The sequence below is a fragment of the Tursiops truncatus genome, chromosome 19 (genome assembly GCF_011762595.2).
Source record: "Tursiops truncatus isolate mTurTru1 chromosome 19, mTurTru1.mat.Y, whole genome shotgun sequence".
Taxonomy (NCBI): domain Eukaryota; kingdom Metazoa; phylum Chordata; class Mammalia; order Artiodactyla; family Delphinidae; genus Tursiops; species Tursiops truncatus.
In genome coordinates this window covers 45,941,672-45,958,920 of record NC_047052.1, presented here as the reverse complement: position 1 = coordinate 45,958,920, position 17,249 = coordinate 45,941,672, and the positions used below count along the sequence as shown (strand labels likewise).

The 17,249-nt window shown below is 42.3% G+C and overlaps 1 protein-coding gene across 1 annotated transcript in view; it reads left to right on the top strand.

Annotated features, from left to right (window-relative positions):
• LOC101336440 (galectin-10-like) overlaps positions 1-17,249 on the top strand; it is a 100,956-nt gene that overhangs the window by 49,783 nt on the left and 33,924 nt on the right. Inside the window, exon 2 of the mRNA XM_019941024.3 lies at positions 11,331-11,479. The gene's annotated coding sequence lies outside the window, so the exon portion shown is untranslated. The remainder of the gene's footprint in view (positions 1-11,330; positions 11,480-17,249) is intronic.

The window sequence follows — 17,249 nt, the reverse complement described above, 5'->3', positions numbered from 1 at the left end:
TAGTTGCTCTGCGGCATGTGGGATCTTTCCAGACCAGGGCTCAAACCTGTGTCCCCTGCACTGGCAGGCAGATTCACTGCACCACCTGGGAAGTCCCTCCCCTCTCTCATATATTCAGGAAGAGTTGTTTGGTTTTTCAATATGTTCATCTTTTCTCTTTTTGTTAGGATTGATCGGCAACTTCCAAGCACCTCACACGCCAATTAGAAACTGAAATTCTGAGGTCTGCCTTTTTATAATTAACATATCACATTCTTTCCCCCTAGACCATACTCTGTGTCCTCCCCAGAACTATTTCCTTCCCCAGACAACCTCAGAGTTCTTAGATCAATTTAGCAATTTTCTTTGTCCATTTCCTGATTGAATTCATCAAATTCATCAATTATGACCAACTTTAGCAGAAAGCATTCAAATAACAGGTAATAAGATTTAATGAAAGAGGTAGCAGATCCACTTCAGGTGATCCTACCTGGACAAGGCTAGTGACCACCCACTGCCTCCCCCATAGGTGGGAGATACCCAGAACTGAAGAGGGTGTGTCAGTTCATGAGGTGGGGCCAGGAACAAGACATTAATTATGAAACTGAGCAGGAACCTGCAGGATACCCCCAGGCACAGACCCCACCCATTTTCCCTGCCTCCTGTTTGCAGAAAAGCTTTAGTCTCCTACGTCTTCCCCCAGTCCAAAGAGCAAATTGCATCAGAGAAGTGAGAAAATGCAGAAACAAAAACAGGCAAGCAAGACAAAATAATAATAGTTAATACCCATAAAACAAAGTCAAGGACCTTTAGTTCTTCCTAAAGGGCTACAGATGATATCCTGAGCCAAATGTATGAGTTGTTTTGCAGATACTAAAACCCTACCAGGTGGAAGACGTTAACTGCATGCTGACCACAAGCACATAGACCTCACACCAGCTGGAACGAGAAGGTTGATGATGTTAACTGCTGAAATACCACCCCGTTACCAATGAATCAGAAGAATGCCCATGAGCTGATCAGGGAGGCTGCATCCCTCTCCCTCATGCCATCTTTAAAAACTCTTCCCTAAAAGCCATCAGAGAATCCAGGTCTTTTAAGCATTCACCTTGCAACAAACACTGTACTTTGCTTCACCACAACCCAGTGTCAAGAGATTGGCTTTGCTGCACATTGGGCGAGTGGACCCAAGTTTGGTCCGGTAACAATTACAATGCATAAAGTTCTGTAACACAAGACTACGTATGCAATATAAATCATACATACAAAATTAAATAATCATATTTTTAAATGTAATCATTTGCAAGATTATGGAGTACCTGCCTCATATTGTTGCTTGGCCTCTGGGTTCAGCTTTAAAGAAAACACCGGCCTCAGGAAACTCAGAGCCTGAAAAAAAAAAAAAAAAAACCATTTGTAACTCACAGAAATACATGGAAAGTTTGATAACCACTATAAAAATGTACCACAGAGCCTAGCTGCTCAAAGTGTGGTCTGTCGACCAGCAGCATCTGCATTACCTCGGAACTTGTTATAAATGGAGAATCTCAGGCCAACGGAATCACCATACCCAAGAAATCAATATCTGCAGTTTAAACAGATTCCCAGGGAACTTAAAGGTACATTTGAGAGTAAAAAGCACCATCGGGGCTTCCCTGGTGGCGCAGTGGTTGGGAGTCTGCCTGCCGATGCAGGGGACACGGGTTCATGCCCCGGTCCGGGAAGATCCTACATGCCGCGGAGCAGCTAGGCCCGTGAGCCATGGCCGCTGAGCCTGCGCGTCTGGAGCCTGTGCTCCGCAACGGGAGAGGCCTCAGTGGTGAGGGGCCCGCGTACCGCAAAAAACAACAAAAAAAGCACCATCAGAGAGAGATACACAAGTATAAAATCTGTCTTTACCCTGAAACAGCCCTGCCTCTTGCCCTTGAAACTTCCTCAAGTAGAATCTCTCCCTTTCTCACTCCCCTTACCTCTGAAATGGGAGCTGGGTTAAAAGTTCTCTCTCTACCCGTTGTGCATTCTAGGTTTCCTCCCCATCTTTATGCAAAATACCACATTCCCTATACCTTTACATGGTGCACTATTCCCCACCCCCCGCATCACAGGCTTTTTCCATACCACTAAGTGAGTTGAATTCAGGTGGGTGATGAGTTTCTCTCTAGCCACTCAACTCAAATAAATGACCTCCTTTCCCAGCCTGCCTTGCATACACACTCAGGACATTGTTGTCACCTGGAGCTGGTCCAGGTGTATTGTTTTCACTTCAAACATCCAAGTCTGAGTCAATGTTGACCCTTCCCACTGATACACTATCACTTCTCGATAAATCCAGCTGCTTCTGGTCTGTCTTTTATACCCTCCAGTCCTGCCACCCCTCATTACTGTCTTTCCCCCTTTCATTCATGTATTTCAGTCCCTCCTTCTACCCACCCCCCATTCTGATGGGGACCATATCTCCATTCTAATTCTCCCCTCTTTTCTTCTCTCCCTCTCTTCATCCACTCCTCTTATGCATAGACTTTTCAATGCACTTTTGCTCACTCTTGTCGTGGTCAAATTCAGTATGTCTCTCAAACTTTAGGTCGGGGGAGCCTAACTCAATTTATAGCTGATTTTGGAAGTGGAAGATGGGACACATTGTACAGAGAAGAACCAGGATTGTAACTCTCTCTCTTCCTCTGCAGTCTCCTTCAAAATTTCTCCTTATAACCCATAATTCCTGTTCTGCAATTCTCTGATTTGTCTGAACTTCTGTACTCTTTTCCAGGTACTTGGGCGCTCAAGTTGTGATACTGTTATTTATAATAAGAAATATATATTTTGTCTTAGTCTCTGCTCCTGACACAGAGCTCCTAAAACCCATGGCATTTCCTGTGATGAGAGCCATAAAGGTGCTTTTCACTGTGTTCATGAGGTGACTTCTGGAGGGTATCACTTTGGGAAGTATAAACATTTTAACAATATTAATTCTTCCAACCCATGAATGCTGGTTATCTTTCCATTTAAATATGACTTCTCTAATTTTTACCAATTTTTTATAAACTTCAGTGTTCATGTGTTTTACCTGTTTGGTTAAGTTTATTCTTTTTTTTTTTAATAAATAAATTTATTTATTTATTTTTGGCTGCATTGGGTCTTTGTTGTTGCATGCGGGCTTTCTTTCTTTTTTTTTTTTTTTTCGCGGTACAAGAGCCTCTCACTGTTGTGGCCTCTCCCGTTGTGGAGCACAGGCTCCGGACGCACAGGCTCAGCGGCCATGGCTCACGGGTCTAGCTGCTCCATGGCATGTGGGATCTTCCCGGACCGGGGCACGAACCCGTGTCCCCTGCATTGGCAGGCAGACTCTCAACCACTGCGCCACCAGGGAAGCCCAGGGCTTTCTTTTTAGTTGCAGCAAGCGGAGGCTACTCTTCGTTGTCGTGCGCAGGCCTCTCATTAAGATGGCTTCTCTTGTTGCGGAGCACGGGCTTTAGGCACGCGGGCTTCAGTAGTTGTGGCACATGGGCTCAGTAGTTGTGGCACATGGGCTTAGTTGCTCCACGGTATGTGGGATCCTCCCGGACCAGGGCTCGAACCCATGTCCCCTGCATTGGAAGGTGGATTCTTAACCACTGCACCACCAGGGAAGTCCCAGTTTCCATTTTATTCATCCCATTTCTTGATAACCACCTGATGATTCATAAACTGGTCCCCATACTCACAGAGGGCAAGGATAGACTAGAGAAAGATGTAGATCACGCTAGATTGGTGGGTGGCAAGTCTAATGAGCAAAGAAACTTAGTTAAAAGGCTTCTCCTGGGTGGACACGAGACAAGTAGATCCCACACCCACGCAACAAATCTTAACATGTTTATACAGAGGACTTAACTGGGTTCAGTCACATACTGACTTCGGATGGTCTCAGCAACACCTTACTCTCTCAAGGCTGTGTTCTTGCAGAAGCTTCCACTATGGGAAATGTGGGCAGAATGTACATTCCAAGGACAGAAGACGGGGTGAGGAGTCTCTCGTTGGCTGGGTCCATCTCACAGGTCACATCCTCTGGATTACTTCCTCCAACATCACCTAAGCATCAGCGACGTGTGTGTCCACGCTGTAGGTGAGGGCTGGTGTTTGATGAAGTTGCAGCATCAGTTCCTGCTCTTGAGGGCTCAGGCATGGACTCTGCACAGCTCCATCAGCTGGGATTAGCATATGGGAAGACTCAGGGAGTCCTCAGTGGCAAAACTGCGGGTATCACTGACAGCCACAAGGGCTGCTTGGTACTCCTTGGCGATAGTGGATAAGGTCTTCCTGCTCTTCTTTTCTCCTCCAGAGTGAGGTCACAGCCAAAGGGATCACTCTTGGCAGCAAGATATGTGGGATGGGAGGATGTGGCGACACAGGTGAAATGCTTCTATTTCCTATAGGGACCTTCTTGGTTTTTCTATGCCCCACACAGACACTGCTGCTGCTGCTTCTTTTTTTAATATTGAAGTACAGTTGATGTATACTATTATACAAATTACAGTTGTACAATACAGTGATTCACAAATTTTAAAGGTTATACTTCATTTATAGTTATTATAAAATATTTGCTATATAACCCACGTTTAATGATGTTCCATAGTCTTTAATGATGTTCACATAGTTCCACTGTGGCTGTACATTTCCCACCAACACTGTATGAAGGTTCCCTTTTCCCCATGTCCTCGCCAACATTTGTTATTTGTGTTCTTTTAGATGATGGCCATTCTGACAGGTGTGGGTTGGTATCTCATTGTGGTTCTGATTCGTATTTCTCTGATGATTAGCCATGTTGAGCATCTTTTCATGTGCCTGTTACCCTGCCACTTCTTAATTGAACTCCAGAGCTCTCCCAGAGCTATTTTCATCAGTGGATAATTATTAAATCATTGTTTTTTGTCAGGTACAAATGCTGGGACCACCTAGTCCACTATGTTGCTAATGTCACACTCCTAAATGCTTTTTTTTCTTTAGGAGATTAAGATGGTCCATGGGAAATAGGTATTTTTACATGGTGTTAACGGAGCTAGCTCAACTGGAACAAGCTAGGAAAACTAGTTGGTTTCTGCTGTTTCTCCAAAGACACCTGATGACTGTCCTTTATACTGAAATTTGGTTAAGGAGGCACTTAGAGGACAGAAATTGCTGGTAATGATGAAAGATAGAAGGATTTATTCTTTCAGAATAAAAAATAAATTCCTGGGCTGTGACCTGTTTAGACCGAAGTGGACCCATTAAAGGTGTTTAGAAATGTATCTCAGTTGATCAAGATTTGGATCACAGAACTTTCTCAGGATCCGTGGATGTGTTTGCCATCACTGTGGAGACCAGTGCCTGCCCTACTCCCTCAGCTGGAGCACTTTGGGAAGAGGTACTGATCGAGACTGCTGGAGTCATCATCCTCAGGTAAGACATACAACTGTATAAGTTGATCCACGTCGTAAGGAGTGGAGGCCCAAGGAGGATCAGAGTCTCTGAAGCTTATCTGCTGGAGATCGTCAGGCAGAAAATCACAGGATGAATTGCGTGGAGTGGTGGCAGCCCCTTCATGTTGCTCGACACGAAAAGCCTTATGTAGTTCATGATAGGAAGCATCTGAGATGCCGCGACTCATGGGATGAGTGTTCCCTGAAGTGCCGGGTAAGGGCATCTCTTCCCCTTTCACTGAAATGACCTGTTGTGGGTCTGCTAGGGACAGATTTCGCTGAGATTGATCCTCCTTCCTCCTTTTGACACGCTGGTTTTTAAACCAAGTCTGGGAAGGGAAGAGATGAGCGGGTTAATAAGGGGGGATGTGTCCAAAGGGGAATCCTCACGTACCTCAGAAATTAGGTTGCTTTGGTGTGTGGAAGTGACTCTCACATGTCTTCATATTTATCTGAATGAGGAAGGTTCTTTCTATCCTCTCTGTCCTGGGATCCAGGGGGCAAAGGGAGTGTAGGATTGTGCTAGCAATTGGTAGAACAGGACAGAACACTTTAAGCCCAGAACACGAGGTATCTTTAAGAAAGTGGGTGTTGTCTTGGCGGATACTCTGGGTTCTCAGAGAGAGGATTCTGAAGCCTGAGAATATGCAGGGGGATTCTAGCTTGGGGTGCCTTCAGGATTCGTTCAGGGGTTCTTATGCCCTGAATATTCTGTGGGTACTTAGCTGCAAGGCATGTAGATAATTGTGAATGTCATGATTAAGGAGAACCTAGAATAAACAGGAACAGACCCAAAGGGGAGTATCTGAGATCCATCACCAAAGGATATCATCTAGCATTGTGGGCCTGGAGTCAGAAAGGCCTGGGTTCAAATTCTAGCTCTTGTGTTTATAATTCTCGGAAGACAATTCCTCTCTGTGACCCTTCGTGTTCTTCAATAAAAGCGGTGGTCATTAGAACAAATATATAAAATGCTTAACGTCTGTTCTGGCGCACAGCAATTTTTCAAGCAATCAGAATTATACTGATGACTAAATGTGTGTGAAACTCTGAGTTAGGTGTGCTATCTGGCTATATAGAGACAGACTCAGGGACATACCTTTATTATTGACTCATCAAGATGAATATTTGAAGAAAGTTCTTTTATAATGAACCAATTTGGGTACATGGTCTTTTCAAATGTATCTTTTAGTGCTCCAAGCTGTTCCCGGCTGAATTGTGTGCGGAATCGGCGAGCTGAATTTGGATGTCCTGTAAAAAGAATAGACAAAAATCTTTCATAAAAGATATATCCAGGGCTTCCCTGGTGGTGCAGTGGTTGAGAGTCCGCCTGCCGATGCAGGGGACACGGGTTCGCGCCCCGGTCCAGGAAGATCCCACATGCCGTAGAGCGGCTGGGCCCGTGAGCCATGGACACTGAGCCTGTGCGTCCGGAGCCTGTGCTCCGCAACGGGAGAGGCCACAACAGCGAGAGGCCCGTGTACTGCACCAAAAAAAAAAAAAAAATCCAATAATAAAGGTAGTGGATAAATCACAAGTAGTAAAATTGATTCAAAATTAATTTTGAGTCCAGAGATACATAAAATAAAAAGATGTAAAATGTGTCATCAAAAATATAAAATGTGGGTCTTCCCTGGTGGCACAGTGGTTGAGAGTCCGCCTGCCGATGGAGGGGATACGGGTTCGTGCCCCGGTCCGGGAAGATCCCACATGCCATGGAGCGGCTGGGCCCGTGAGCCACGGCCGCTGAGCCTGCGCGTCCGGAGCCTGTGCTCCGCAACGGGAGAGGCCACAACAGTGAGAGGCCCACGTACCGCAAAAAAAAAAAAAAAAAAAAGATATATATATATAGACAGATAGATAGATAGATAGATAGATAGACATAGATATAACATGGGAGGGGGAATTAAAAATATAAAGTTTGGGATATGTTCAAAATTAAGTTACTATCAACTTAAAAGAGACTATCAAATACACAGTATATTATATATGTGAACCTCATGGTAACTACAAAGCAAACACATAAATACCTAAAGAAAATGACAAAAGATATAAAAACACTAAAGAAAACAATCAAACCACAAGGGAAGAGAGAAAGAGAAGAAGAAAGGAACAGAGAGGACTACAAAAATAGCCAGAAAATAATTTTTAAATGGCAATAATCACATACCTATCAATAATTCTTTAAAGGTAAATGGACTAAACTCTCCAATCAAAAAACATAGGTGGCTGAATGGATAAATAAAAATTAAAAAAAAAAGAAGCAAGACCCTTCTATATGCTGCCTGTAAAAGACACACTTCAAAACTGAAAACACTCACAGAATGAAGTGAAGGGATCAAAAAAATATATACCATGCCAACGGGAAGGAAAAGAAAGCTAGGGTAGCAATACTTATATCAGAAAAAATAGACTTTAAAACAAAAGATTGTAACAAAAGACAAAAAAGGAATTATAGAATGATAAAGGGGTCAATCCAACAAGAAGATATAACATTTGTAAACATTTCTGCCCCCAACATAGGAGGACATAAATATAGAAAGTAAATATTAAAGAAATAAAGAGAGAAGTACACAGCAACAATAATAGTTAGGGACTTTAATATTACATTCTTAAGGAAACTACTTTCAAGCTAAAATTCTCTATGTAGCCAAATTTATCCTTCCATGTGACAACAGGATAAAGACACTTTCAGATGCTCATAGGTTCAACCAACTTATCTTCCATGTACTACACGAAGACATAGTTCAACCCAGCAAAATAAAGAACGGTGGGTCAGGGAGGAGGAATGTCCCTGGCGGTCCAGTGGTTAAGAATCCGTGCTTCCAATGCATGGGGCATGTGTTCGATCCCTGGTTGGGGAGCTAAGATCCTGTGTGTCACGCAGTATGGCAAAGAAAACAAAAACAAAAGCGGGGGGATTTGTGTGGAAGAAAAGAGGATCCACACAAAAGGGTAACAAGGGGAATTCCCAGGTTGATTCCTATACACCAGGCCTGGAAAGCAAGCACCTGTGTAAAAGACACAATAGGCCCCAAACGTGCTAAGCCCCATGTCAGCAAACCAAAACTTAATACTTAACCTAACTCTAGTTTCAGCCCCTCTCAGGAATGTGACCTTTAATCACTCAATCTAGAATTTCCTGGCCAGCACTAGTGAGCTAATCTTCCCTCAAAGGTGACCCTGCCTGAAATAATCCTTTATTTATGACTTCCTTGTCTCACCCCTTTCTGCCTTTACAAACCTTCATTTTGGGACTTCCCTGGTGGCACAGTGGTTAAGAATCCGCCTGCCAATGCAGGGGACACATGTTCGATCCCTGGTCCAGGAAGATCCCACAAGCCTCGGAGCAACAAAGCCCGTGCACTGAGCCTGCTCTCTAGAGCCGGTATGCCACAACTACTGAGCCCGCATGCTGCAACTACTGAAGCTTGCGTGCCTAGGGCCCATGCTCCGCAACAAGAGAAGCCACCACAATGAGAATCCCACGTATCGCAACGAAGAGTTGCCTCCGCTCTCAGCAACTAGAGAAAGCCCGTGCGCAGCCAAAACGCAAAACAAAAAAAACCCTTCATTTTGTACAGCTCCTCAGAAGCTCCTTTCTTTTTCCTAGATGGGATGTTACCCAGTTCATGAATTGTTATAATAAATAACAATAATAAAAATAATAAAAATAAATAAATAATAGAGCCAATTAGATCTTCAAGTTTACTCAGTTGAATTTTGTTATTTAACACACCATATAAGAGACAATCAGGAAAATGGGTTCAATTGATTACCTGATGGGTTTGGGTCATCGGGAAAAAATATTGAATATGCCATAGGCCAAATTGATAAATCACACAGTTGAAAATTAAGAAAGATGCACCTTAAGCATATGAGGAAAAACGAAGAATATTAACACCTCAAATTGTGAAGTTTATGTGACGTGAGTCATTCTGGTATAAATTAATTCTGCAGGGAACAATATTTACAAAAGTTTGATTAAAATAAATTGATATTGACTTAATCAAAATATTTTTAAATTTATTTCTTGGCCGCACCATGCGGCATGTGGGATCTTAGTTCCCCGACCAGGGATCAAACCTGTGCCCCCTGCTTTGGAAGCATGGAGTCTTAACCACTGGACTGCCAGGGAAGCCCCCAAAATATTAATATTAAAATATTATTAAATTACTTTGACTAACCAATAATCAAGTGTTAAATTATTATTAACCTCTATTAGTAAGGTGTATAGAGTGAAAATGAGGAGGGATGGGGCTACGGATCTAAAATCTTCATCTACCAAACTGAGAGGACAATATATAAAATTGATGAATGAACTACTATTTTCATTAGTTCAGTATCAAACAATAGTGATGGAACATGTATCAGAAGAACCGGTTACAAGTTTTGATGAGTGGACCTGTTGAGGCACAATACTGCTTTCTTCTATTATTAAAAGAAAATTGTCTTAAAAAAACAATTTAAGGGCTTCCCTGGTGGCGCAGTAGTTGAGAGTCCGCCTGCCGATGCAGGGGACACGGGTTTGTGCCCCGGTGCGGTAAGATCCCACGTGCCGCGGAGCGGCTGGGCCCGTGAGCCATGGCCGCTGAGCCTGCGCGTCCGGAGCCTGTGCTCCGCAACGGGAGAGGCCACAACAGTGAGACGCCCGCGTACCGCAAAAAAAAAAAAAAAAAAAAAAAACAATTTAAGGGGACTTCCATGGGGGTCCAGTGGTTAAGACTTTGTCTTCCACTGCAGGGGGTGTGTGTTTGATCCCTGGTCAGGGAGCTAAGATCCCACATGCCTCCGGGCCAAAAAACCAAAACATAAAACAGAAGCGATATTGTAACAAATTCAATAAAGACTTTAAAAATGGTCTACATTTTTAAAAATCTTTAAAAATAAATAGTTTAAAAAATATATATGTATACAATTATATTCACATCCCTGGACAAGAAGTAGACTTCTAAACTAGGCTTTCCAAATACAATAATAAAAGGGAAATGTTGGTAAATATTCCAACATCAACACTTAAAATATCTGGGCAATAGAACTCATGAGTAAATTTAAAAACACAAGCCACAGATTGGGAGAATATATTTGCAACAAATATAAGAAATACATTATTGGTGTCTAGAATAAAACAAAAATGTTCTACTAAGCCTCAAGGTAAAAAAAAAAAACCCACAACACTAGAAAAATGGCAAAGAAGAGAAGTGGAAAATCAGCATAAGAGAAAAGCAAAACTTAAAAATAGACTTTAAAATAGAGTGAAGAGTCTCAATTTCACTGGTTAATAAAGAAATGGAATTGGATCAAATTTCAAGTACCCACTATTAAAAACAAAACCCCCCAAATGGAGTCACTTATGCTAAGCTCCACATCATCAAACAGAGACTTAATTTAGTTTCAGCTCTCCCAGAAATGGAATCTTAAACAAATCAATCAGGAATTACTCAATCAGCACTAGTTAGGTAACTGCCTGATCGACTCCTGCCACCCCATAAAGGGAAGTAACCCTGCAATAATCAATCTGATTTTTTGCCTTGTATAACTTACTAGTTCCTGCTCCCTTCTGCACATAAAAATCATTCATTTTACACAGCTCCTCGGAGCTCCTTTTGATATGCTAGATTGGATGCTGCCTGATTCATGAATCGTTGAATAAAGCCAGTAAGATCTTTAAAAATTTACTCAGTTGAATTTTGTTTTTTGAACACCACCAAATGGTTGACATTTAAAAAGTATGCCCATACCAGATGTTAAAAAAGGTGGAGAAACAAAAACTCACATTACTGGTGGTGTAAATGGGGAAAACATTTGTATTCTACTACAAGTTAATCATTAAAGGGATGTTAAATTATACATAATAGCCCATCTCTGGGAACCCTGCCTCCCAGGTAATGATCATTAAGCTAAAATATCTTTGTTTAGCTCACAGGAAACATCCTGACCAGGTCAACCTGTGAATGACTGCAGGAAGGAAGAAATTAACACATCTGCTCCTGAGGCGATGGAAACCAGGAAATGTTTGACTTTACTCCCTCGCCTTTTAGCATAAAAGAAGCCTGAACTCAGGTAAGGTGATTCTTTGGGACATGAGTCCACCGTGGTGAGTCCACCATCTTCTCGGTCTGCCGGCTTTCTGAATAAAGTCGCTATTCCTTGCCCCAACAGGTCATCTCTCGATTTACTGGCCTGTTATGCAGCGAGCAGAATGAGCTTGGACTCCGTAACAGTGGTAGTCCGGTTACAAATTGTTTTTCAAATGCTCCCTGTTGGTATAACCCAGTGGTTCCCCAAACTGACAACCCGGTGTTGGCAAAGCCCAGGGGCTACCACAAAGTCTCACCCCTCTCACCTTACTTTATCACAACCCAAACACTCAACCTCTAGCATCTTAAGCAGACATTGCCTCTGCCCCAGCTTACCTGCCATGATATTTTTTAGAAGTGCAGTGATTCAACCAGGTGTTTCCTGACTCTGAATTGTCGTCTATGTGTCTGCTGGGCTTAGAAGCCTAATATTTAAGCAAAATTTTAACAAAATCAGGTCTCTGCCCTACCCCTCCCTAAGGCCACACCCTCCAATCATCCACTCAACACATGCTTATTGAGAACCTATTCTGTGCCTGGTGCCGTGCAGGGTCCTGGGAATAAAAGTGTGAGTCCAGGTTTAATCTCTGACCTCACACAGTGGAGGAAAATAAATGAAAGTCAAGGAAGAAATGAATAAAATGTTCAAAATTGTCACTCAGGACAAAAGAGTAAGTAAACAGGGTGCTGGGAGAAAGAATAAGTTTTGTAAGACACCTGAAATCGGAAGGTGAAGAAGGGGTTCTGTGGGTGGGCAACTCTTGGCCTGACCTGGGGTGCAAGAATGAGGTGTCTAGGGGACAGCTTGTGGAGGAGATGGACTGTCAAAGCCCCTGATATCCAGTTCTGCCCAGCTTTCCCACACGAGACAGCAGCAAACTCGGGTGAAGAACTTGGCAGGGCTTAAATCATAGAGGAGGTCCTCATAACTTACATTAAGGAGTTTGGATTTTGGACAGTTGAAAGCCCATGAAGAATTCTAAGCAAGGGAACTTAACATACGAATTGAATTTTAAAAAAATCATGCCTCTCGGGACTTCCCTGGTGTCACAGTGGTTAAGACTCTGCCCTCCCAATGCAGGGGGCCCGGGTTCGATCCCTGGTCAGGGAACCAGATCCCGCATACATGCTGCAACTAAGAGTTCGCACACCACAGCTAAGGAGCCGGTGAGCCGCAACTAAGGAGCCCACCTGCTGTAACTAAGACCCAGCGCAACTAAGTAAATAAATTTAAAAAAAATTTAATAAATTTTTAAAATAAATAAATAAAAATAACCATGCCTCTCTCTTGCCTCTTAGCTTCCCTTTCACTGGCCCTTTGTTCTTCATTTTTCTTCCACCTTCATTTATTTATTCCTCCTCAAGACATTTTTCTATGTGATGGGTCTTACTCATGTATTTTGGTGAACATATGTAAGCATTTCTGTAATTTCTGAGGCGATTTTCCCAGGATCCAGACTTGGAGCTTACTCTTTCCCAAAGACCATATGTACCTTGTTGAACTTATTTTTTAATATGTACTCTGTTGAACTGGTCATTGGAGCCTCCTATAGTCCAGATATCCAGGTAGGGCTTGTAGTGGTTTTTTGTTTGTGTGAATAAACATTTTATTATGGAATAATTTTAGATTCATAGAAAAGTTGCAAAGATAATACAGAGAGTTTCCATATACACTTCATCCAGCTGCCTCTAATGTTAAGATCTTACATACCCAAGTACACTTGCCAAAAGAAATTCACATTGGTATGTTAGTACTAACTAAATTTCAGACTTTATTTTGATTTCACCAGTTTTTCCACTAATGTCTTTTTTCAGACGTTATTTTTTTAGAGCAGTTCTAAGTTCCACACAAAATTGAAAGTAAGGTACGGAGACTTCCCATAAACCCTCCCCGTTATTCATGCCCCATTAGAGTGGTACATTTTTTATAATAGATGAACCTACACTGACACATCATAATCATCCAAAATCCATAGTTTGCCTTAGGGTTCACTCTTGGTGTTATACTTCCTATGGGTTTGGACACATGTGTAATAACATATCTTATATGTTATAAGATATTATAACATATTTTATATAACATAATAATAAAATATTATGCAGGGGATTTTCACTGCCCTAAAAATCCTCTGTGCTCAACCTACTCATCTCCCTCACCCTGGGGACCGCTGATAATTTTAATGTCCCCATAGTTTCACCTTTTACTGAATGTCCTATAGTCAGAATCATACACTATGTAGCCTTTGCAGATTGGATTCTTTCACTTACTAATATGCCTTTAAGGTTCTTCCATGTCTTCTCATGGCTTCCTTCACTCACAGCACTGAACAATATCCCAATTGTCTGGATGTACCACAGTTTATTTATCCATTCACCTACTGAGAAACACCTTGATTTCTTCCAGCTTTTGGCAATTATGAATAAAGCTGCTATAAACATTTATGTGCAGGTTTTCTATGGACAGAAGTTTTCAACTCCTTTGGGTAGACATTTAGGAGCACATGGTGAATCACATGGTGAGAATACGTTTAGCTTTGGAAGAAAACATCAAACTGTCGTTCCAAAGCAGCTGTACCATTCTGCACTCCCACCAGCAATGAATGAAATTTCCTGTCTCTCCACAGCCTCACCAGTATTTGGTGTTGTCTGTGTTCTAAATTTTAGGCATACTAAAAGGTTGGTGGTGGTATCTTGTTGTTTTAATTTACAATTCCCTAATGATATTTGATGTTAAGCATCTTATTATAGATTTATCTGCCATCTGTGTATCTTCTTTGTTAAGGCATCTGTTCAGATCTTTGGCCTATTCTTTTTTTTTTTTTTTTTTTTTGCGGTACGTGGGCTTTTCACCGTTGTGGGCTCTCCCATTGCGGAGCACAGGCTCCGGACGCGCAGGCCCAGCGGCCATGGCTCACGGGCCCAGCCGCCCCGCGGCATGTGGGATCCTCCCGGACCGGGGCACGAGCCCGTGTCCCCTGCATCGGCAGGCGGACTCTCAACCCCTGCGCCACCAGGGAAGCCCTTTTGGCCCATTTTTAAATTGACTTGTTCTTCTTCTTATTGTTGACTTTTTTTTTCAATGATGTGTTTATTTAATTAGCTCAATCACATCCCCTTTTTTTAACATCTTTATTGGAGTATAATTGCTTTACAATGGTATGTTAGTTTCTGCTTCATGACAAAGTGAATCAGCTATACATATACTTATATTCCCATATCTCTTCCCTCTTGCGTCTCCCTCCCACCCTCCCTATCTCACCCCTCTAGGTGGTCACAAAGCACCGAGCTGATCTTCCTGTGCTATGCGGCTGCTTCCCACTAGCTATCTACCTTACGTTTGGTAGTGTATATATGTCCATGCCACTCTCTCACTTTGTCCTAGCTTAGCCTTCCCCCTCCCCATGTCCTCAAGTCCATTCTCTAGTAGGTCTGCATCTTTATTCCCATCCTAGGTTCTTCATGACTTTTTTTTTAGATTCCATATATATGTGTTAGCATACGGTATTTGTTTTTCTCTTTCTGACTTACTTCACTCTGTATGACAGATTCTAGGTCCATCCACCTCACTACAAATAACTCAATTTCGTTTCTTTTTTGTGGCTGAATAATATTCCATTGCATATATGTGCCACATCTTCTTTACCCATTCATCTGTTGATGGACACTTAGGTTGCTTCCATGTCCTGGCTATTGTAAATAGAGCTGCAGTGAACATTGTGGTACATGACTCTTTTTGAATTATGGTTTTCTCAGGGTATATGCCCAGTAGTGGGATTGCTGGGTCGTATGGTAGTTCTATTTTTAGTTTTTTAAGGAACCTCCATACTGTTCTCCATAGTGGCTGTATCAATTTGCATTCCCACCAACAGTGCAAGAGGGTTCCTTTTTCTCCACACCCTCTCCAGCATTTATTGTTTCTAGATTTTTTCATGCTGGCCATTCTGACCGGTGTGAGATGATATCTCACTGTAGTTTTGATTTGTATTTCTCTAATGATTAATGTTGTTGAGCATTCTTTCATGTGTTTGTTGGCAATCTGTATGTCTTCTTTGGAGAAATGTCTATTTAGGTCTGTTTAGGTTTATTGTTGACTTTTAAGAATTCTTTTACTTTGGACAAGAGTCTTATCAAGATATGTGTTCTGCAATTACTTTCTCCCAACCTGTGGCTTGTCTTCTCTTTCTCTTGAGAGTTTGCAGGGGTTTTTTTGTTTTTATTTTGTTTTGTTGTTTTACCAGAAGAGACTTTTTTTGGCCAGTAGTTCTCAAACTTTAGGGTACATGAGAGCCACCTAGAGGGCTTATAAAAACACATAAGGCTGGGTCCCACCCTCAGAGTTCAGTATATATTGGGTTGGTCAAAAATTTCGTTAGATGTTGTGGAAAACCCAAACGAACTTTTTGGCCAACCCAATATATGTAGATATGGACTAAGACCCACAAATATACATTTTAAGAAGTTCCCAGGGCTTCCCTGGTGGCGCAGTGGTTGAGAGTCCGCCTGCCGATGCAAGGGACACGGGTTCGTGCCCCGGTCCGGGAAGATCCCACACGCCGCGGAGCGGCTAGGCCCGTGAGTCATGGCCACTGAGCCTGCGCGTCTGGAGCCTGTGCTCCGCAACGGCAGAGGCCACAGCAGTGAGAGGCCCGCATACCGCAAAAGAAAAAAAAAAGAAGTTCCCAGATGGGCTGATTTATTGATCTGGGAAACACACTTTAATGACCATTGTTCCTAGCAATCCCAGGGCAGTCTTTACATATATGTGGAGACCTATTGGTGGCTTCCTGGATGTACTATAAAGCCTTAGGACAACTCTATGTCTGTTATAAATATTTGCAACATCGAAATTTGATGGCAGTGTTTTCTTTTAAAGAACCATTTTAATTTAGGTCACTGTAGAGTCTAGAAATTTTAGGAATACTCAATTACCTTCTACTATAATTTAATTTCAATGTTTTGTGAAATTGTGTGCTTTCCATAATTTGGAGGGAATTTCGTTTAGAAGGGGTCACTTGCAACCCTGTACAATTCACAAGTGAGTCACACTGTGGGAGAGAACAGCTAGATAGTCAGCAATCACATTTCCTCTTTCCGAGGCATGTAGAAAATACATATGAATGTTGATCTGTAATTTTCCCTTCTTGTGATATCTTTGTCTGCCTTTGTTATCAGAGTAACGTTGGCCTCACAGAAATTCAGCAGTGAAGCCGTCTCATCTAGGAGGGCTTTAGTTGGGAGGTTACTGATTCAATCTTTTTACTTTTATAGTTCTGTTCATACTTTATATTTTCTTCTTGAGTCAGTTGAGATATGTTAAAAAAAAAAATTCTCTGAGTGGCCAGGATGGCAGAGTAGGAAGACGCTGAGCTCACCTCCTCCCATGGGCAAACCAAAACTACAACTATTTACAGAGCAACTATCTATGAGAACGACCCAGAGACTAGTTGAAAAGATCTACAAATAAAGATATAAAACAGAATCCACAACAAGGTAAGTAGGAGGGGCAGAGATGCAGTACAGTCAAGACCAACACCCTTAGTTAGGCAACCCACAAACACGAGGATAATTACAACTGCAGAGGGTCTCCCAAAGGAGTGAGGGGTCTGAGCTCCCCAACCCAAGGGTTCTACATCGGGAAGACATACACCCGTAACGTTTGGCTTTGAAGGCCATTGGGACTTACTCTTGGGAGAGTCAGAGGGCTGTAGGAAACAGAGACTCCACTCTCTCATGCTCTGAGATCCAGGACAGGAGCAGT